Source organism: Lolium rigidum, chromosome 5 (genome assembly GCF_022539505.1).
Source record: "Lolium rigidum isolate FL_2022 chromosome 5, APGP_CSIRO_Lrig_0.1, whole genome shotgun sequence".
Taxonomy (NCBI): Eukaryota; Viridiplantae; Streptophyta; class Magnoliopsida; order Poales; family Poaceae; genus Lolium; species Lolium rigidum.
This window is the reverse complement of record NC_061512.1, coordinates 191,811,555-191,833,560: the sequence shown is the minus strand read 5'-3', so window position 1 is coordinate 191,833,560 and position 22,006 is coordinate 191,811,555. Positions and strand designations below refer to the sequence as shown.

General features: G+C 40.1%; 1 long non-coding RNA gene across 2 annotated transcripts; it reads right to left on the bottom strand.

Annotated features, from left to right (window-relative positions):
- Positions 1–20,822: 20,822 nt before the first annotated feature.
- LOC124652063 lies at positions 20,823–21,361 on the bottom strand. Of its 2 annotated transcripts, none has more exons than XR_006987573.1 (3): positions 21,346–21,361; positions 21,123–21,183; positions 20,823–20,950 (listed from the first exon to the last, which is right to left on the bottom strand). It is a non-coding gene; the product is annotated as an uncharacterized LOC124652063 (long non-coding RNA). The 2 variants fall into 2 exon arrangements; XR_006987572.1 differs by lacking the exon at positions 21,346–21,361 and adding an exon at positions 21,266–21,285.
- Positions 21,362–22,006: the final 645 nt, after the last annotated feature.

The window sequence follows — 22,006 nt, the reverse complement described above, 5'->3', positions numbered from 1 at the left end:
CTGAAAATAAATGACACTGAGCGAAGCTATAGCACTTTGCTGATGTTTCCAATGCTTAGAAAGCGGGCCTAGGGATCATACTTTCACTAGTGGTATACTCAACCAATGATCCATAATAATAATAAATAAAACTCTAACTTGTTGAAGTAACGACTCTGCAAAGCATAACGACAATGTCATAAAAGGAAATCACTGCGATGCACTGTGTCACCATCACCACATGATGAAATCTGCTGATTTCCGAGGATTCTATTAAAGTACAACCTCTAGAGCATAATAGACAAACAACATCTATATTCAACTAGATTACAAAAGCTCATGATCACGCCATGGAAGAAGAAGTGAACACATAACTGCGTGGTAGAACCCACACCGAGTGAATACTCCCTCACTAAATCATGGAAAATTAATGCTGGCGATAATAGCGATGGAAGTCGATGGAAACGAAATTCCGTCGGCGAACAGCGACTGTTGGTTTTTGTGTAGAAGCGATATACGAACTCTTCTGGAAAATCGTCGATCGTGCAAAATTCCCAGCGGCGAAGCTACTATAGAAGAAGGGCGAAGCGAGGAAGCCGAGGAGCCCTTGCAAATTGTGGATCCGTGGGTGTAGCGAATTTGCGAACTGCGAGATTTTTGAGCACTGAATTTTGGGCCTTTTCTGCAATAAACAAGCATAATATTTGGCAACTGGCATCTTGTTAATAGGTGAGTCCAATAAATGCACCATAATATGATATAAGTGCATATAAAACATGTAGTTGTTGGCATAAAACTAGCATGGAACATAAGAAATTATAGATGCGTTGGAAGCGTATCGGCATGTCACCTCAAATTATTGTTTGTTATCACTACCTACTTTTTGAGGAGCGATCGAATTTATTCGTCCCAAAAATGTTATCTATAATTTTATGCTTTAATTCCTATATGTTTTTATGTGCATGATCTCCGTCATATCAGGCAAATGGAAGTCAAGAAAACGTTAACAAATTGATGAATATAGATCGCGGCGCGCTACAGGATTCAATATAATAAGGACACAACACAACCAAATGCACACGCTGCACATAGCGATGGGTTGTCCGGCAAAGAAAGTTAAATGTATAGTGTGGATGATGTTGTTCACGAAAGCTTGATAGAACAAGTGTGCGATAGATGTGTCGGTAAAATGGCCGAAGTCCCAGACCGCTAGAGCTCCCATAAGATAAATGTTGGGTAATTAAATTCTGATTGGGCAATTGACAAATAGAGAACCATGCACATACATGATATGAGATTTAATTGGGTATTCGATACGCGGAAATAAAACTATCCTGCCTAAAAAGACCACCTTGGGGTTATCATCGAACCTCGTGTACCTTGCGTAAGTATGATGAAAAGTGTATTTCTGTAATCAACAACAGTCCTTAGACTAACATCATTGTTTTATCCCCATTTGGCCTTAGGAAGCTTGTCCTTTGTCCAGTGGGCATGAACTACTATCGGCATACTCCCTCTTGGAAGTTACAAGCATTGGCCCGAGAAACTCTACAAATAGCGGAGAAATGCAAGATCGCAAACAACACATAGATAATAGATTGATCTCAACATAACATAAGTATTCGGATCCCAAGCAACATATAGCGTGCAATTGATGATCTTGACTCGATTAAACAGCTACAAATCCAACAATGAAACACAAGAAAGGCGACCATCTAGCTCTTTATATGGACCTAAAGTGGGCTTACTCGGAGAGCGACCATAGCGGCACCAAGAATGGGAGAATATTCCCCTGCCGAGGAGTGCGGAAATACCAGATCGAGATGGATGACGTTGAAGGCTACCATATGCGTCTAATATGCTGGAAGTTGACATCGGTAAGTAGAAATAGAAGTGAGGACAAACCCCCCAAACAAAGCCGAAGCGCCGCATGACTAGGCATGTGTCGCTACCTAAAACAAAAATTTACTAGGATCACAGGCGTATTTGGCAATTCAGAGGCACTAAATTGAAACCAAAGCGGCGAAAAAAGCGACAAGCTAATAACTAAAACTATCACTTAGTCTTGAGAGAAAAAATATGACATAGAAATAAAATATGTAGATATCATCAATAAAGTGAATAGACATAGAAATTAGCCGATCGTTGGGATATCGGCATCCCCAAGCTTAGTTCTGCTAAGGTCGGCCAAGTAAGCGATAACAAGATGAGCAGTGACGCCATGCATCGCTAATCTTGATCGTAGCCACATGTAGTATATCCGATCCAAGACGATGGTAAATGCTACAATAATTAAACAGTCAGTCATATAGCAAAAATTTTCATGAGATAGTAAAAACTTTTTTTCAAGACAAGCATCCGATAAGTCTTTACATAGAATTTAGCTCATAAAGCAATTTCAAAGTAAGATATTGAAACAACACAAGAAGATTAAGTTCCGGCCGGTTACTCAACCTTAACATGTATCTCATGGATATTGTCAACATAGAACAATAAATTGCAACTAGTACTGGTATGCTAGGAATCAATACGCATTCACACAAGTGTTTGCTTTCTTGAGGTGGAAAATAGGTGAGCTTGACTTCAACAGAAAATTGCCATGAGGAAGCATCGGTACTAGAAGCTTACAGTTTTTAACAAAAAAAAGGAAACATAAAGTAAAATTTTAATTTGTTGTGACGTAGTGGCTTTCTGACCTTGCCCGGAACAAACAACTGGCGACTCTCCCGAGCAAAGACCTCCTTCCGGCCTTTGCTTTGCAAACCATGGCTAGCCGATTGCCCCTGTGTATCTCATACCATGAGGAGTGCCTTTTTTATTTTAGTTTTTATTTCGATGACCTCCCTGCTACTATAAGCCATCAGCTAAGCTAGCCACAGTGTCTCCAACAATCACATACCATGGAGAAGTATTATTTTGCTGGCATTATGAAGGTTAATTAATTTGGAGATTTATGCCGGCTATTTGCAATTGTGGATAAGTCATTGGTGTAACTATGTGAAAGATTAAACACCACATACTCCTCAGGCGTATTGACACAAATCGGGGAAGTTGATAAATTTTAATTGATTTAAAGAGCAGCACTCCGGCAATTTACTTTTCGGAATGGAAATACCATGTAGTAGGCAGATATGGTGAATGGCATAGTGTTGGCTCAAGTTTGGATTGCATGAGGATATTCCCTCACCGTGCAAAAACTAGGCTAGCAGGTTATTTGAAACAAGAGCACAGAGAGTAATGAAATACTGACAAAACTTTCCATAAATATTGCAAGCATTATAAGGCTGCACTGCCGTCTTCATATTTGTTCGTTGCTACTAGAAATTATCTAGACCTTAGAAGAGACAATTATGCAAACCAAATTTTAGCGAAGCTCCTCATCTATTTCTTCATTAATAGGTGCAAGAAATATGATGCAAACATGAGCGCAACAATTATCAAATTATTCAAGACATTATTCCAATTGCTACATGTAATTTCCGTTTCCAACCATATATTGGCTAGCGAAGAAGATTCAACCTTAAACAAAGCCTAAGGATATCCATATGCAACGGCCCGATATACTCCCACATGAATCTTAGGATCTGTTTTATTCAAACAAAACAAAAACCGCAAGCAAAGATGCATAAGATGTGATGGAGATAAAAATAATAGTTTCACTAGAGAACGATAATGTTGTCGATGAAGAAAGAGGACGAAAGCATCTAAGCTTAGGCTTTGAATGCTCTTTGAAAATATGCAGTAGCTGCCGGTATCCCAAGCCCAAATCCCTTGATCATATTATATCATATCCTGTGATCCTTGAAAACTTCCTCCACACCAATACCAGCAACTCATTAGAGGGTTGAATTAAAATAATCAAAATTCACATGTTGTGTTATAATCATTATTATTTATACGAGACATTGCACAAAGCTCTTGAAAAGTTAAATAGATATAAAATCCATCAAGCAAAAATAGGTATCTGCCGAAATAAAATGTCAAAAGCGAGCGATTCTGTAAAACAATTAAATGAAAATTCTCCAATGAAAGTTGGCGTGAAAGTCACTGCGTAAAAATTGGCATAATTGGTTACTCACAGTCCTTCACTGTGACTTGATCATAGAAAATCTATAACTACTGCAGCTTCTATTCGAGCTCATATTTGTATAGTAATAAAATAAGGAGAAGGTTTCTATAATAATGCTTCAAAGACATGAAGCGTTGGCAAAATGGAGCATGGAGTGCATCTCCCAAGAGAGTTTAACAACATAACCGATAAGATGACATTTAACGTGCGCTAAAGCAGAAATAGAGTTGAAGCAGAAAATCAAAAGCAAATTCAAACCCAGAAGTCACAACACTTCTATGCATAGAATCTTATACACAAATAAATTCATGAAGAACAAGCGAAGCATAGAAGATAAACAAGAGTACTCCAAATTTCGACATGTAGAGGTGTTTTGAAGTACCATGCATACAACCATATTTTTCGCTATAACTCTCATAACAATTTTAGATGTATTAAATATGATGCAACTGTCACATAAAGCATTCTTTCATGATCCGCCGAACATAATTTTATCAAAAATAAAAAAACTAGTGGGATTAAAATTTTTCAAACATATCGATCACGCAGATGATTGATATGGAGAAGCAGGCCTCTAGACTAAAAGTCAAGAATCTCCAATCCCATTTTCATTAATAATGCAATTGATGACATAGGACTACATCATCCATCATAAACATTTGCTGCGCCAGAAACCGGCCGGCCTAGTAAAACATTATCATAAGATTTATCAAAAGTAGCATCGTTATCATAAACGCTTGTTAACTATTCTCACAAGTATTATCATAGATACTATTTCAAGAAAGTCCATAGTACGCGATTCAACCTCGCCGACTAAGCATGGAGACAATCAAAATGAGTGTAAAAAATAAAAGTTATTAATAATCCATTCTTCCTCACTTTATCACTCTCTCTTCTTTTTCAAGCATTCATATTTTTAGATTCATCAATTTCCTCCCTCTTTTCATCCAATATTTAATTCATCTGTTCTTCCACTTGATTCTACCTTCTTGTTAATGAGATCTCTCTTTATAATCAATGATATAAGTTGCTGTAACTTTCTATGCAAAAAATTAAGGATAGAAGAGACAAGATCCTTGCAAACAATTTTTAAAAAAATGACTTGAAGGTGCGTTCTCGAAAGCTCCCATAAATATGACAAATTGATCTACCTCTTATTGAACAGATGAATATGGATATAGTTCTTAGTCGGCTTTCTCACTAAAGCACCACATTGCTCTTCCGGATGTTTAGTCTCTCAAACAACAATTTATATCATGGCATTTAAGAAAGATTTTAGCAATTGCTGATCATAACACTCATTGCACTACCGGTTCTTTGATTCTATAATTAACCATAATATTCTCATAAACTCAAGAAAGTAGAGCGGGTTCTCCCCATAGCGGCAGTTTTAAATTTTAAACTTCAAAATTATAAAGGAAAAAATAAAACAAGACAAAAATCAAAGTAATATAGGCGAAATAAACAAAGCACAAATAAACTAAACAAAGTGAGCTCAGCAAAACAAAATAAAATAAAACAAAAGCGAAGAAGAGGAAAATTACTCCCAGTAATGAGTAGGCCTTCGACAGCGTGCGCCTTGTGCGTGTAAACAGCGATCCGTTAAATTCCCCAAGGAGGAGGTATGATGCGTGCGGCGGCAGGATTTTCCCTCATTAAGAAACCAAGGTTTATCGAACCGATGGGAATTCAGAAAGCACGTTGAAAAGGATTGACAAGCGGCCGAGGTAGTGCGGCGCAACTGCAGTTCGGCGCCAGCGTGGAGACGCACCCGGCTTACAACCAAATTGCCCGCCCCAAAGCGTCAGGCCGGTGGGGTTGTCAGTCTCGCGGCTGTATAAAGGATTAGATGTATAGTGTGGATAATGATTGTTTGCGAAAACCTAACGATAGATTGTATTGATTCACTAAGGCGTCTCCCATAGAATAAGCATGTTGGGTGAGGTAAAATTACGGTGGGCAATTGACAAATAAAGGGCATGATGCATCACATACATGATATGATGAGCCAATGAATTTGTAGGCATTACAACAAAGTACATAGGCAAAAGCTATCCGGCATGCATCTATGTAAAAGTCCATCTTGGAGTTATCATCCGAGGCCTCGATGTAAGTTGCAAACAACCCGGTTAATTGCGTGATATGGTCGTAATGTAATAACAACTACATCTAGACATAGCATCGATATTTTTATCCCCTAGTGGCAACATCACATCCATAACTAGAACTTTACTGTCGAAAATCCCAGATTTAATGGGGAGGCATGAACCCACTATCGAGGCATAAATACTCCCTCTTAGGTTACAGGCAAAAACTTGGCAGGAGCCTCTACTAATAACGGAGAGCATGCAAGATCATAAACAGCACATAGATAATAGATTGATAAACATAGCATGGGTATTCTGCATTTAAATGGTCCCAACAAACACAACATATAGCGTACGAATAGATGTCTTACGTCATGGCCAGAAAATGGCTCTAGATCTCCAACAATGAAGCACAGTAGAAGCGACAATCTAATGTTTGCTATGGACACCCATGGTATACGGGTGAACTACTCATGTCATCGGGCGGACCATGTGAGTCCACTCACCCGAGGAGACTCTCGGCCGAGGAGTGGCGTCCCAGTGGGATTGGCGACAGCGTCACTACAGGGTTTTGTGTGGCTCTCCATTTGGGATTATTATCGGCCAGAGAGTAAAGTAAACGGAAGAAATCGAGGGCGGCAGCGGAACCACACAACTGCGCGCGACGAAAACTGAGCGCGCATCTTCACTAGCTACACTTCATCGCCCCACACGCTACTCTCATTCGTGGAAAATAAAATCACAGGCGTCGACTAAGATCAGAGAATGTTTCCTTCTTACTCTGAAACCAAAAACGACGAAAACGGCAAGCGGCTCTTATTTCTTGTTAATAGGTTAGCGGCCGGAAATCACATAAATATAACATAAAGTATGCATAAAATATGTAGATATCATCCAATAAAATTGATAGGCTATAGAAAATTGCTCGATGCGTTGGAAGGCGTCATACACTTTCCACACTGGCATTTTGCAGGACTAGCAGCAGTCTTGCGGTGTCATTCTGTTTTGCTGTTTTTGTGTTCCGAAAAAGTTGCATGAAATTTTCGAGTGAGCCCGAGTGTAATTTTTCGGGACTGAAAAATGGTGTCGCGAAGATTGGTTGAACCCGTTTGTATGTATTATGATCTTGCGCACTATATAAATAAATCGGTTCTATCCCAGTTGCTAAGCGACTCCAGAAGAAGTATTTAACTGGAAATTGTTACTTGTTCTCCGCGATTGTAGATGTGTTTGTTGCTACTAGAAGGAAAACTAGCGATATTCTATTCAAGGGTATTTCATGCGTTTACTACACATTGCTTAAAGCAATAGTCGGATTGCTAACTTTCTTTGGAGGGTGTCATGGAAAATTTTGTATCAGGTGGGTAATGTCATAGATGCGGTTAATTACATTTCTATATATATTGTTGTAATAAGCATACTCATAACATGTATTCTGCAATACCCATCTTTATCAATTGCCCCATGCAGAGGCTATTTACCCAACATATTTTATTGGGGAGGCTCCTCAGGCTGTGGACCGATCTCTCTGATTTGTCTTCTCGACTGTTCTGTTCTCTACAAAATATTTTTCCACATGCCGATTGGGTTCTGTCCCTTGTTTTTACGACAAAACTAGTGAGCTTGACAACTGCCGGCCAGACGAGACTAAGTACTTGGTTGTTTGATGCGAACTCCGTTGGCTAACGGCTTGCGGCTCTTTCACCCTTATTGGTGCAATACCGAGGAAATGAGTCGCGGGATTCGCAAACCTTGGTTGAGAAAACTTCATTAATCTCATCATATAAAGCTGAGTTCCGCAACCTTTAGCATATAAACGCTCGGCCATTTTATATCCCACTACAATATTAAAAAAACATTGGAGAACAGTTGCTTTAGATTTTTTGTCGAGGAAATAATCATCATTCACCTTTAACGCCCCTCACTGGCGAATTGTTGCACCTCATACCCCGTTCTGGAACCCAAAACCCTTCATTAAAACCAGTGTTGATAAATTGTAAAAAAAAGGCCATTTCATGCTTTCTCGAAAGTCGACACACCTTACCCCATCCATCTTCTTAGTATGTAACTCATTGTTCGTGAGTATGACTACTCAAATATTCTACAGTGAAAACAGATTGAAATTGGTTTTATAACTCTCGGGGCAATCCGGGCGACCGTACTGGCAGTAGTATTTTTGAAAACGTATTTAGTAAACAAATAGACATTTGGACAACATTCTTGGGTAGTAACACCAAAATTCGAGGCCCCATAAAAGGAAAATCCCCATTAGAAAACGTGAAGGTAAGACCGTAGTCGCTAACATTACTTCAAATTTTTTGATAGAACTTCCATTTTGGAAATCTCCATCACGAGAAATTTCTGAAAAACCTCTTTAGTAAAGGAGCGTCAAATTTCTTCTCAATTGATGAATTTAGCGTAATAACTCGTGGATCTCTCTTCAACTAAATAAATATTGGTTGTCTTACGATATAATCATTTAGATGATGACTTGATTTACCGAAAAGAAACTGTGAAGCAGAAATATCTCTTCCGTGATGATACCCTTCGAATTATGCGGGCCCTTCCTCTTCTCTTCTTGAATTTTTAGTTCGGACTATCCAAGTGCTTCCCTTTTCATCAAAATATTTGTTTGGTTTCAAATCAAGATGATCAATATTTAACAATCTCTCTTTGCTTCTTATATTCCACTTTATTTTAAAGAATCTTCTTATATGTCTTAGCTTATTCAACCAAACCTCCATCAGTTTAGCTCCACTCTTTGAGTTCACTCCTTTACTACCATATCAAAAAGCTCTTGTGGTAACCAATGGCAGCAAAAGAGATTTTTTCTTGGTTACCCGGTGCTTTTCACTCTTGAATTTACGTGATTTCGAAATCCTTCTGGATAAAACTAGCGATCACCAAATTTTTGTTTACGAGATTGATGCTAGAATATCTAATACTCTATGTAGGTTCTTCCCTCCTATTTGCCCATATAAGTGTCTCCGGTTCCAAGCGCAGATTCCGAGTGCTTAATGACCCATTAAAAATTAGCAGCGCAGAAATATATTAATTTTCTCCTCCTTTGAACTAATAGTCACCCCTACCCACATACATAGGTAGTGTTACAAGTTCTCTGAATTCAACCAAATTTTTTGAAACTATAAAACGAGAAAGATCGATTCCATCCGTCTCTCTTACATTTAAATGAGCTTAACACAAAATCTCGATTTTCCGCACTTTTGGCACTGTAGCGTATCGGTTTATTCCCACTAAATACCTCTATTTTGGCATTTCTAGTGATAGCTGAAGAACATAATCCACTGACACTAGTAGTTCAAGAGATAAATGCTCCCGGTTTCCAACAACTATGAGTCTGGTTTGATTTCTACAGTACTCTTTATTAAGCAATACTTAACGTATCTCCAAAATGCAGTTCAATTAATGCTGTTTTTAGAAACAAAATTTGAAATTGTTTCTTAATTCTTTTTCTATGCTTTTTTGCGTATTACCCCTGAGCAGTAAGCTTTGTCTACACTTTGACCATTGGTTTAAGATGTTCCAATTGAGTCATCTAGATGTGTGGGACATATAGACATCCTCATTCTCACAAAAGGAGTGGATAAACTGATAGTACAGAAGTCTCCATTCACCACTATTCTCAATCTCATTTTTTATTTTTTTTTGGAATCGTTAAAAATCTCTACCAATTTAAGCCCTTTAAACTGAATTTTACTATTTCTTTTTGTTGAATTACACAAATTTCAAAAATCTGATCGCGCCTTAACTACCGGAAATGCAGAATATAATAATAGAGACATGTAGGCCGTCCGCACTATTAAAAATTCATAGCCTTTTTCGACTGAATATACTTACATTCAGGAAAATAAGAACATAAGGCACTCACTCCAATAATTGGGATGAAAGGATGGAATTCCCAAAATGCGATAACCCGCCCCTCCACATTAGAGGAAGTTAATGAATACAAAATCATTCTCAATTAAGATATAGATGATTAATTGTTTTTGGTGTTCTCGGCGGCAGAACAGATGACTCACCATAGTCAACTACTTTAGATGAACATTCCTCATTAACGAAAGACCATATTCTTGCTTTTCTTCTAAACAAGCACTTCCCATAGCATCTTTCCATATGGGATAATATCATCATCAACATCACTCCCATAGTACACATTGAAAAACGCTTGATATACATGGCCCAAAATCAAGCAGTTATCATTAACATTCCGGATTAGCGAAAAAACACCATTCCACCATCGACATGATAATCCCCGCCACCGCGATCATTGGATCATGTGCTTAATGGCACTATCCCCATATGGACAGCGTAGGCGGCGTGTGTCGGATAAATAGAAAAATTTCTGATGGCAAACTACAAGCGTGGCGAGCCCCGATCCTCCCCGGTGGATCTGTCTCCCTGTGATCTTTGTCCGCAGCGGCGACGACTGATACACACAGCCGTATTATGTCGACAGACGGCTAAGCGTGCTGCCGGTTTAATATAAACAGACAGCTGGCGAGTTGGCGTGTACTGCGGCGGCATCGGTTGCTGGCTGACGGCAGGCGTAAAAGCCTCTCTTCCAAACTGTTAATGTGTTAGGCTATATTGGCAATACGGCTGTTTACACGCCGCCCGTATCGGCAAACGGCATATAAACGCATGAAATTATTTTTGTTGCTTAGTGGCGGATTTTTGATCATACTGATAGGCTTATAAAAAATTTTCCGTTAATATGTATTATATAGGATGGCTACACCGATGTGCAACTTTGAGTTTCATCCTTGTTGACATTGCTCTTGCACCACTTTTTTGTAATATTTTCATCTTGCCCGATGTGTTTGAAGTTGCTCATCATAGCATCCGTATCCATATCATTTCCCCATCAATGTTCCGTAACCATTGTTTGGATCTCACCCCGCTAGTTCTACTTCCTCAACCATATTCTTTTCTTGGCAGAAATTTATGCTGAGGACAAAACTGCTCTAATGAAATATCACTATCGCGAGGTCATAAGATTGCGATCCCAAGCCTCTTGGTCTAGAACAACTAGCAGTAAGAGCATGTCTACATCCGAAGTTTTCCCAAAAAAGAAATTTACATAGAGACAAAATGTGTCCGACTCTCGGCATAAGATGGCCCTCAACGTACCCACACTCTAGCAACATATAAGCGACTCCTCCGGCGACAAATCAAAAAATAATAATTCACTGCGATGAAACGACATAAAAATTCAACCTGTCTTGCACTGCCCCTTTTGCTTGCTTGGTAACTCACTCTGTATCACTAGCTGATGAAAAACTTCCCAATGAAAGCTCTCCGCGAGCTTTAATCCCCTCACTTCATATGTTCGATAATCTCAATTTTGTTATCACAGGAACTGAATGAAGCTACGGTCGAAGATGAGATTTTTTGATCAAATGGGCTTGAAAAATATTTATGGAAGAAGAGCTCTGAATCGGCCTTATATGCAAAGTTCTAATTTAGTCTACGTGTCTCTGCCAACTATGAGCAGATTGCGTGTCCGTCGTTCGTAACTCGTGAATGCTGATGGGATTATTCCCGCGTTAAAGTGCGGTTGTATAAATATGTGTCTAGGGACTGAAACTAGGCAACAATCCGTTCACCACAAACCAATCTGACACATCGCCAACTCCACCTGCTCCGAGGTTCTTGCGCCCACTTTCGCAGGAGAGTAGTATCATGGCGGTGTCTAGAAGCGTGCAAAAATTTGACCAGTTCATGCGTTTAGCATACGATGGCGGTATATGTAGATGTGTTAAACGTATTCGTATCATATGCTATCGTCGTGCAACCCTGCAGGTATCTAGCTATAGCCACTAAAAAAATATCTTGAAGCGTCGATCGAGTTATGGTTGCTCCTATTCTTTCGAAAAAGTTAGTTTAATATCTTTATAGTTAGACGCTTCTGAAAGAGGTTGAAGAATCGGCGGCGCGCGAGGAAGTATACAGTTTGCCTAAACGAGATGTTCGAGTACTAGAATAGGCTTTACTCCATAAGATGGCGTGGCTAGCGAGAATATTAGAATGTTGCGTTATCTTGATGAAAAGCTCGTAGTAAAATTTAACTATCTTGATCCAAGCGGGACCCTGCTATATTGCACCGTCTTGAGTCGCAAATAGTGGATTTTTCGACTTTCTTTGAAGCGATTCTAGTTGCTTTTGGGCTTGTCGGGCTCTCTAATGTTTCACGTGTAGCGCCGATCAGGTGGCTGCGCGCGAGGGCAGCTACAACGAACGTCGCTTCAGGAAGGACCGAGCAAATCTCCCGGCTCTGTGTGCCCGTCTGCTTCAGCGTGGGCGCCACGGCGCTCGACAGGACCATGCCGACATCAACGCATATACGAGATGGCCGATCTGGGACTCCGGCCAAGAACTCAAGAGCGGCAGATTAGCGTCCGCCGAGCGGCCTCATCAAATAACCCGCATGGCGGCGGAGTGGAAGGAGTTCTCCCTGAAAACGGCGATAGTGGACCCGTCGGCAGAAAGCGCAGTCCTGCGTCAGCGTGCTTCATGATAAAGCCCACGCGCCGCTGCGAGGCTGGTAGAAACACTTTTTGGGCGTCTTGATCTAAGGAAATCATGAGACGGTAAATGCGAGAGGACCAGCTCGCCGGGACATACCAAGGAGAAGATGCCACTCGGTCCGTCCGCAGCGACCCGTTAAGCGTACGAAGATGCGGAGGCCGACATGACCTAGTGCTACGGTTGCTGCGCGAGGTGCTAAATTTTCGATGCGGCTACGCCACGTGCCATCTTGCGGTAACGAGCGCAATAAGCCAAGCCAGGCAGCGGCGGCAATACAGGGCTAGCGGAGAACTCTTGGAAAGCGGCGTGCTAAATATGCGCCAGAACACAAACCTCGAGCTCTGCGATTAACCCGAGAAACAAATACTACACCCGGCACGATCTCGAGTTGTGAAAGAAGACGGTTCGGCATAGAAAGATATTCAAGCCACTAGATGACCGGTTGCGCTATCGCGCAAATGGTGGAATTAGGTCAGGATTAAAATCATAAGTTTTAGTTTATTTTAATATTAAGAATTAGCCAAAAAAAATCATTGGTTTAGTATATCACATAAACACTATTCCATCGATGTGTTGCACGAAGATATGATAATTTATTACGGTATCACACTATTTTTCTCAGCTATTATGCTTTTGTATAAGCTGCTCCACCATATTATGGTTATTGTACCAAAAAAGGTAGCATCACAAAAGAAGCATAAAAGGATAATTACTATTGCAAGAAGTCGGTTTGAGATTTTAAGCCCCTTAACCGATACCACGGGAACCAAAACTATTACAAATGTTTGCCTCACATAAACAATTTGCATCACTATTCTCACCTGATACCCCTCACCTCCATCCCGATTTGCATTAAAACGGTTGTTCCTCTTAACCTATCTCTCGACCACCTCCCTCCATTCTCTCCACCCATCCACGACATCCGTTGCTCGCCACAAGGCTTACCTAACACTTGATAGAGGACAAACCATATTGAACATTTAAGAATCTTAAGATAGCAGTAGGAAATTTTAAAGAAATGTATTTCAGATCATCCTCTTCGAGGAGCCGCTTGACACGAGGGCGGCGACGCATCAGGCGGTGGTCAGCCGTTCCATGAAGGCACGCAGCTACAGGGAGATGTTGTGGAGGGAGACGCCATGGTGGCGACATGCGTGGAGGATGGCAAAGCTTCTAAAGTCAATGGTGAATGCAAATATAAATTTCTTCTATAACTAAAGCCGATGTTTGTTTACTTCAAGTTTCCTCACTTTCAAGCCGAGGCGATGGCATCAGCGGCGTATCCCGCGCACTTTCGAACGGATTGACCTCACTTTCAACGCGAGGCGATGGCATCGGCAGCATGTCCCACTCACTTTCGAACAATTGACCACCACGGATTGACCATATCTTTTAAGATTAATCGGTTTATTAGAAAATCCATTTTAAAATATATAATCCACCAATAATTTAGTGGCCACGGAGAACCGAACACGATTGAATTTAAATGGTTCCCACGATGTCATAGCTGCAAATTACAATCTATTACTATATAAGTGAGTGATTTTGTTAATTCAACGAGAAAATGGAATAGAACTCAAGGAGATATTAAGCACAAATTATAGCGAGTGCGAGTCTAAACACGATATCTTTAAAAAAACTTCGGAAAGGCCATAAGTCGAGTAAAAAGTTTAACAACAGGCCAACGGTGCATAATCAAGCAGGCCCCAAACGGTATAATCATGAGCTATGAATAATACATTACGCGAGTTCACCACATCTCTTGTATCTTTGGAGAGTGAGGCTGAGCCGCTTCTCAGCTCCATCAGGATAACCCCTGAGGCGAATGTGTTGACCTAGACGTACACGACGCCGTCGAGAGGCCCTATGTCGACGACAACATCGACAACATTAGAGCTGTAATCAGAGCATTCTTTGCTGTAACAGATTTACAGATGCTGTCGAGTTATTAGGCATTTTGATGTAAGCATCATATGCTCACAATGAGTCTAAAGCAATCAGGATAGTTGTTTAAATTGGTAAGCACAAACAATGAAAACAAATAATGCGATGTCCCTAGCTTGATTCCATCCTTTGTCACTTTATTTGCAAATTTACGTATTGTCTAAAAATTGTGAAGCACATGCATACATAGCACTGATTAGCAATATATACAATATCAAGTCTACTCAAATAGAAAATCAGCCGCTGATAATTAATATTGCACATGAACCAGTTCCATTAGTGTACACAAAGATTGAAAATACAAGTGGAGGAAGAGCAAACTGACTTCGTACATCGGTACATGATTTGGCCGTTGTCATGGAAGGATGCTCCCTTGGCAATATCCGGGTAAGAGAAGGGTGGACCGATCTCATTGTGCGCCTTCTTCAATCCATAAAACGATGGAAGGATGCTTGCCTCACAAATTTGGGTAAGAGAAGGCTGGGATGCGCCTGTTCTATGCCTTCATCCATCCATACCACGTCCTACAGATCATGAAGAAACCAACTCTGAGTATGGTTCTTACAATTAGAAGAGAAACGGAATAGTTACACGGTATTTTCTCTAATGTAATTCCCGGTGCATATGTTACCCATCAAAGTATGTCAAATCTTCATTAGGTTATTGCATAATTTATCGTGAAAGAAGAAATGTTTCTACGGGGTAAAGACTTAAGAAAACAAAGGAAAACATTTAAGACCTTAAGAAAGGTCTATTAATAACAAAATAATCATCCCGGGAGTCTCCAACATTTGCGACAAAGAGACAAAATAATCATCCCGAGATCCCACACCTGGTTTTGAGTACTTGTCGGATCCCAAGAACTCACTCGTCCAAACTAACGAGAATTATCCACGCGATACAAAATTGGGAACAAAACATATAAGTAGACACCATGCTTTCCACCTAAGGAGACAAAATAAACCTAAAGGAAACAGATAGTTTGGCTAACAACATAACATTACTAACCCGGTAAGCGAGTACGGACTTTTTCATTGCATATAGACCTGGTAATCCAATCATCTTAGTTAGTGAAGAGTGACTTCCATTCCCTAATGCAAAACTAAGTGATGAATTTTTTTAGAAAATTAGTAGAAAATTATTCGCGTATATACTGAATCTGACTATAAAAGAAAGCAAAATATTTGAAACAGTTTCAACGAAACTACTTTACAACTGTGGTGTTAAAAGTTAAAAGTAAGCTAAAAAGAAAAAGTAGATTTATCTTATTGATGTTTTTTTATTATCTCCGAAAAAAAGAAACTTGCACTGAGTTTGGTGTCGTAGTCCTATCTGAATTATTTCAAGGTAAATGTTTTCCTGAAAAGTGTCAGTGTAACGGGAGAACCAATATTTACACTGAGTTTGGTCGATAAATTCTTGTAGCACCTTCTGTGGTAGTTTGCTATGTTCAAAAAACAAAGGGAATAAATCTCTGGGATAGAAGTTTGAAAGCAATAGCATATTCATTATGGACATAGACACACTGCAAAACCTGGCATGATGCAAATATATCATGGGAATGGGATTTTGTGCCTAACTAATGTATTTGCTTTTTTTAACTGACTGGTGTACTTGTTATGACTTATAACACACGATCAGAGGTATCAATCTCTGCAAGTGAGCAAGGCTGCGTCGGACATGGATTGATGTTCTACACATGTAGTAAAGTTTCACTTAAATTAGATTTTGCTAAAACATACAATCTAAATAGTAAAGAACCTTGACAAACTTACCATATTCAACCGATCAGAATACACAACCAGGATGATCCCAAAACGCATCCACTCCTGGTCTCTTGGACGGATAAGCTCTTCAGCTGGTGCCAGCGAGTTAAGCTCGTAATAGGAACCATACATGAAGATAAGACCTTACAGAAAACAACCTGGTAGACGAGAGACAAGAAAGGGAACAAATCGAGTATAACACGGTGATATTGAAGAAAACCATCTCACTCGTATCGGGAAACAAAAGGAGAGGCTGTGAAAAGAACGGAACATATAGAAACGAGCAATCTGTAAGCTAGCAGAACAGAAAAATAGAAAACTATATATATACATCAAGTAATTAGATGAATCCTAAACCCTATACATAAATCTCTTGCTGCCTCTTTCAAATTGTAATACATTGAGCTTTGGTGCATCCACCTAGGAACTTTTGCTTTATAATCAAAAATCACGCCTTCATTTGGGATGATATAAAGCAAGAAACTATACCAATTATGTCTATTACTTTTTATGGTAACTTGCAAAAGTATACAACTTGCACTGAATTACATTGGCTTATAAATCTTATATCTGCATCCACCTAGGAACTTTTGCTTTATAATCACAAATCATGGCTTCATTTGGGATAATATAAAGCAAGAAACCATACCAATTATGCCTATTACTTTTTTATGGTATTATACAGGCTCAATATGAAACCTATGCGAGAACCACTTTGCAGTACCTAATTTTTGGAACAAATGCCATTAAGATCTTAGCACTACCATTGTTAATATTCAACACACTAAGATCTCAACACTAATATGTAATTTCCAAACACTGATGGAACTGAAAATAAAATATTATATGAATACACTGGCCTATCTAATAACATTTGACAAAATATCGCAACACTAACTTTCAATATTCGAATACTGATGCCAATGTTTCAAAGCCATGCTATATGATGTATCGGATGACAGTCCCTTGCATCTACCAGTGATCTGGAATCACACTATGCCGCTCATGCCTATCAGTTTTACATGTCGTTGTACAGGTTTCGTATGAAGATCATAATAAACAGATAGATCGACAAAGCCAGCAAACTCTCCAACAGGAAAATCGATTCAATCATTCCTACTAAAATCTATGCATTAATCTAAACACTACATACTTTTTAATTACATATAGATCAAATAAGCCAATTCCCATGTTCAGAAAAATAGTTATTCCATAATGAAAAATCGAGGAAAGATGAATCCTGATGCTAAATTCAACTATTTGACGATCCGGTAACTAATATCACCTCAACTTTATGCTTACGAGTACATAATTGAGGTTTCCATACAAACTACCACCAAACTACAGCCATGCCACTCAATTATCTTTAAAAATAGGAACAACTAATGCAATCCGTATTCAAAAAACACAAACACTAAGTTATTAGTAAAAAGGAGGAGGTATCCACCTTGACGTCAGTAGAGTAAAGCATGTCAATACGATGATACCATCGACATAGGCATAAATAATACGGCAGAAACAACCACTGAATCTCCGTGCACCAATGTTGGGTGTTGTCACGGCTAGTGGAATAGTCTACCGCCTCCCAAACCCAAACATTACAAGTCATAGCCCAACATCACGCAAAGCAGCCAAATAAAATAAAAACGTCGACACATATATCTTATAGCAGAACAGTACATTTGAATCATACGAGGCAGCCTATCATCGTAAATGATCTACGAAGTCTCGTGAAAAAGATATTCACGAGTACCATAGTAACTAAATTCACCCAAGGTATAAAATAAATCTCACTTTGAGTTGGGCACAATAACTATTCATCAAATTAAGTGAGTTATATGCTAACTCTTAAATAATAATCATGTAGTTCAAACCATTGAGCTTGTTCAGAAATTAGCATGAGGAACGAACATTCAAATGTTGGATCTAACAGAGAAACTTATATTAAATCATCACACGTGACCTTACTAACACCAAAGATTCTCTAGAGGGCTCTATGACATATGATTTAACGGCTGGAGGTACATAACAGAGAGCTATATCCAAAATTTAAAATGGGTTAAACACAAGACAAGGATCAACATCAAATTCTGTCGCACCAAATGCATGTAAGCTCATACTTGAATTTTTAGGTTAAAACCAATATTAGAAAACTAATGCAGTTTTCAATTGGCATGCCGTTTTGGGGGATAACCCAAAGAACAAAAAAACGGAGAGCTAGAAAGTATCCAACACACATGATATTACCATAATCTACACCTGGATGACCCATCAATGTAACCTGGGGCAATATAAGAGCATGTACAGATCTTGTGCAAGCACTTCAACAAGGTGATAGGAGCTGGACTGTTTCATGGACAATTGCAGCCATGTTTACGCTTGCTATGATCGATCTATGTCCAACCGGTGTTCGAGAGAAATCAGCACTGTCATGTAGAAGAAAAAGAGGCTGGGCTAGCTAGCATAATGCAAAGAAAATCAATTACACATAAAAGAAAAAGGAGAGGCCTAATTATATATAAAAACCTCGGCAAGTAGGAAGTGCACCGAGTTGAGATTTTGCGGGAGCAACACGAGCAGAGATTTTGTTCAAAATTAGACTTGTCTCGAGCGAGATCTCGTGGAGGGGAACTTTGTGAAGTAATGGCCTAAATCTTCTCAATCTATTGAGAGGACTTCAGAGATATATTTATGGGATGAGAAACAAATTTGGGGGAAAATGTGCGATTGATTGCGAAAAATCTCTCCGCAAGGCTTTCAATTCTTCCCTGCCTCCCTTGCCTTGCTAATGCGGTTTTTTACATTCTTCAAGAATGAATCAGAACTCTCCAAACTAAAACAACCAAGTGAGTAAGGTACCAAGTTCTTGGGGATGAAGAGGAGTGAAGTGGCAAGGGATGCAGCGGGAAAGGAGAAGACAAGCGAACCAGCCAACCGGGCAAGATGAGCTTCTCATCCTGCGGTGACGTAACATTTTAGATTTGAAAACAAATATTGTGAGGATGCTGCGGCGCAAACATGATGAAAAGATGAGTAAAATTAGACCAGATGGCTTACAAAGAAGAAGGTAGAGGGGATCCGGATGGGCATCGGTCGTTCTCCATGATGAACTAAGGCCGCTTGCTCTTCCCTCCGTCGCCGGCCTCCTTCCTCTCCCCCGTAACTCCTCTAAGCGAGCACCGCCGCCCCTGCTGATTCATGTCCGCGCTGCCCCGTGGCTTCTTGTCTGTAAATTCAGCCACCTAATAGTTTAAGCAAGATCTATGAAATGGAGATGTCGCATGTGGTACAATTTGACGACCATTGATTTATGGTTGTAAATCCCTCCCGTAAAGGATTTCTCAAGCTCCACTATCACTCTCACTACCCTTCTGACAAAAGTACCTATGCAAAAGAACTGCAATATAGTTAGGCACTATCTACTACAGTGCAGATGCAGAGGCAAAAAGTGATGTAAATATAAGGAACCGGAAATACAATATTATCTGCCATACATTAAAAAAAGTTGCCTGATCATTTACCTTCATATTTATGCAGTAATGCCCCAACTAAGGTTTTTCCTGGCTTAACCTGAAAATACCATCGAAATCAAACTAATAATGTGCTCCTCCAACACCTCAATTACTGGAGGAACAAAAAAGAAAAATAAATGGGCATACATATTTACCTTCTAGCCCCATGAACATATGTCTACAAAAATCAGTCACTTGACCTGCTTGTTCTTTTCTAAGCACCTGCAATGGAAACAAAAAAAAAGTTGGTTTACTATCAAAGTGAACACATCTGTAGCTAGAATCTATCACAACATTTATTCATTTCATTTGGCGATTTGCATGCATTATTGCCTATTTTGATGGTGGAACAATTAATTCATTCGATGGAGAGAACAAATCAAAGCCGGCAGATTAATACAATGATGAAGTACCGAGTCTATGCAAAGTACACATTCCGGGTTTTGTGTAAACATTAGGCAGGTACCAACCAATCTCTAAACTTGCAAAAAAAACTTCCATTAGTACCAATATATTACATTCGCAAATTTTTCTTATCACCCACACCATAATTTAAGCACATCTATTATTCAACTGATCATGCCACCATAAATTAGAACAAAATATACTGCAGCAGAGTCGAGGGATAAAGCAAGGAAAAAATAAAAGACCCAATGTAGAACTAATTACATACGTTCGGAGCGTTACTTGACCTACACACCGGAATACAAGCCTTGTGAACCAAATTAGAAAGCAGGACATCATTGCCAATTCATTTATTCTAGTGTCTAATTAACTTAATCTATTCCATAGTTTGTAGATATCTACCCACCCACAAATTAGGCATGATAACATTCCAACATGTACTACTATGCTCTCATCGCATTTTGCACCTCATATATCAGAGTGATTGACTCAAAAAACAAAGTGGTGAGACATACATAGCAGCAACCTGATAGATATTGATAAGAAAGAATAGAGAGGGAATACCAGTAGAAGCCATTTCACAACTTTGGGGCGCAGCGGCACAAGCGTCGGAGCTCCAATGCTCCAGCCCAAACCACCCTGTATATTGTGTCATCTATTAGACAGGGACAACGACAATAGCATCTCTTTTACAATTCCATTCTCGGTAGTAACAAATCTGGGAGAGAGAAACCATATTGTTCCTATTTCCTTGAAGCATGAAATTTGTGCAATCACTATGAAAGGAATCTGACAAAACCTGAGCGCTCACCTAGGACAATGAAAACACTCTATTGTTGCTCAATCCATCCCCATTCCGAACCGTCCACTGCCTGCAATAAAAACCAAAGAAATCAACCAAACTGGGTATTGTCATTAACCCCAAGTGCACATTCTAGAAACCCAGCCTCCAACCTGCCAAGGAACATTACCGTGCACCTGTCCAGCCTGACGCGGAGGTGTGGATGCTACCGACGGAGATAGGGAAACCGAACCTCTTAGCCAGTAGACTGCCGGCTCAATCTCCCGCACGAGTGCCAAAGGCCGCCGGAGTCGACCTGTCCTCCGTGAGGACAAGCACGAGGCGTACGGTGGCCTCCGTGAGGACGAGCTCGTGGCATACAGCGTCCTCCGTGAGGACGGGCTCGTGGGCGGCGTCTGCGCCGCCCCCACTGTTTCTTGACTGCATCCCTCCGTGAGGACGAGCTCGTGGGCAGCGTCTACATCGCCCCCACTATTTCTTGACCGCATCCAGGGCCATCCTGTTCAAGAGACAGGGCGGCGCTGCCGCTTCTTGCCCGCACCGCGCCCTGCTGCCTCTTCTCCGTGCAGCACCACTGCTTCTTGCTACCCGCCGCCCCGCTTCTTCTTCTCCACGCCGCCCGCCGCTGCCTCTTCTCCGCGCCAGCCTGCAACCTCCACGCCGCCGACCCGCTTCCTCTTCTACGCGCTGCCCGCTGATGCTTCTTTCTTCCGGGAGCAGTCCATCACTGCACAAAGCGATGCAAATATATAGAAAATCAGATTATTGGCTGCAGCACCAAATAAATCTACTCTAGATTACATTACCAACTTTCTAATGAGTGGATATGTATTATCAATTTGTATATGTTTTTGTACAACCTACATGCATCTTTATAGACTACAAAGAACACA